Here is a 2351-nt window from a genome sequence, read left to right as displayed (position 1 = left end):
TTTCCCTACCACCTTCTAACCGACACCGACCAGCTGTCTAGCTGCCGGTCACCACCCCCGTTTTCGTCCTAGGGTATCTTTTAGGCTTATACTATTGTTTTTCTAGTGCCAAGAGTTTTTGTTTGTAAGCTTATTAAATTTCAACAGTAATATTTGTGTGTCTATTGTGTTTTGGGTTAATTTCGGTATCATTTGGTGTCAGAGTTAGCTTAATTCCAGCCTATCCTAGGGTTTTCTAATATCCGTTTGTTTCCAAAACATAGCCCCAAATCTCAAATACCCCTTACCGATTTTCAAATTGAACAAACCTAAACAACTTTTCTGCACACACCATCAATCACATACGCCCCCTCTCACCTTTACCAAATAGTTTTATTTCCACAAACCAAATTCTAACCTCACCAAAAAATTTTTCTTTCCTATTCCTTAATCCTTAGTCATGCCACCAAGGAGAAATATGCTAGAGCCTACCCAGGAAGAGATACTGCGAAAGATCCGTTGCCTTCAGAGGGTTGCAGAAATTGAAAGAGTTGATATAGGAAGAAATTGTTACTCTCGACCGAGATCTGGAGAGTCAAAGGGAGAAAGAGAAGATCTAAAGGATATGCGGGTCAAGCTAGCCGACATTAAGATGACGAAGGGCGTTCCTTATAATGGGAGAACACACAGAAACAGAGGAAATGTGAAGGCAGTGATATGATTACCAAGTGAGAGAAGATGAAGAAAGCTATGCAGAAGAAATATGTTCGCCCTTATTGTCGTTAGGACATGTTTCTAAAGCTCCATAATCTGCAACAATGATATTTTTTTAGTGAAGGAGTTGACAGCCCAACTCGACCACTTACAACTGAAATGTGCGCTGACAGTGCCAAAGGAAAATATAGTAGCTAGATACCTTGGGGGCCTGAAGCTTACTATAGTAATGTGTTGCAGCTATAGTTGTATTGGATGCTTCGGGATGTCGAAACACTAACATTGAAGGTAGAGAGACAACAAAAACAGAGTAGGCAACAATTATCCTTCAGGTAGCAGCCTTCAAGCAGAGAGTCACCTACAGATACCACGACCGTCAACATTACCTCGGGAGAACTCCAGATAAGAGCGGGAAGAAACAGGAGAAAGGTACCTTCTCCAACATTGTACCGATCAGAAAGTGTTGCAGATGCCACGACTACAACCATATAGCTTTTAGCTATCCCACCAGTAGAGTAGTCACACTCACAGGCCAGGGTGTAGTGGAGGAGGTTAGCGTCGAGAAAGCTGAGGAACAGGTTGAGGTGTATTAGCTTCCACCTGACGAAGAAGAGGCACTTGTAATTCGAAAGATTTTGTAGACTGAGGATGTAGGAGATCCGTAGTGGCTTTGCCACAATATATTCTACACGCGCTGCACAGTAAACGAAAAGTTATGTAGTGTCATCATCGACAGCAGGAGCAACAAGAATCACATCGACACAGATGGTAGAGAAATTAAGACTCACGACTTAGAGACATTCCGAGTCGTATTCACTGATGTGGCTCAAGAAAGAGATCGGGTCAACACCGATCAGAAATGCTTAGTGAATTTTCTTTCTCATTAAGCTCCTAGGACAAATTTTTAGGATGGGATTTATCCCTCCTATCTGGACATCTGATGATGAGTACCATGCTGAACTAAATCTAACATCTGAATAACACCTTGTAATATTCTTGACATGGCAAAAAGGGTCTCATCTCTGAAATGCGAGACCTTCCTCAGTAGGGGCAACTTGGGGACAAATTTTTGGATCTATAACGCTTGAATTTTTTTTATCCGGGGTTATCTTGTGTCTGTTATCGGCTCCCCAAACTCATGGCCCCTTTGGACATCTAAGGCCAATCCTACTGATGCTCCTCTCAATGCCTGCAAAATGCTAGCTTGAGCCACCATTGTCTCGTACTCTATCAGAATGCTCATTACATAAGAGTCACTATCTTCTTGAACAACTACTGTTACCTTAGCTGAAGTCTCTATCTTGGGGTCAACTGGAATTGAAGACGTCTCTTAATCGTTGGTTGAAAAATTGAGAATCCTCTTTGAAGTTTGTATCTTCTTCTGGATCACTGTTTATCTTTTTAATTGGAAGCTGGTCTTCTTGCTTTGTGTCCTCACCGTCTTCATAGTATACTGTGTCACTACCCAATTTTTCAAGAACGCCCTACGTCGGGAAGCAGATCGCTCCCTAGTTGTGTAGTCGATGCCTGAATTTGTGGTACTTGTAACATGTCATGATAGGGACATATTTAGGGATGAGGGTTGGTTCCACTTGTTCTCCACTGTTACTCAGTTTTTCCTTTAACGTGGTTAGCTTGAATATTCTCATGGGTGTAAT

The sequence above is a fragment of the Phalaenopsis equestris genome, unplaced genomic scaffold, assembly GCF_001263595.1.
Source record: "Phalaenopsis equestris unplaced genomic scaffold, ASM126359v1 Scaffold000002, whole genome shotgun sequence".
NCBI lineage: Eukaryota > Viridiplantae > Streptophyta > Magnoliopsida > Asparagales > Orchidaceae > Phalaenopsis > Phalaenopsis equestris.
The sequence above is the reverse complement of the archived record's forward strand: the minus strand, read 5'-3'. Positions refer to the sequence as shown.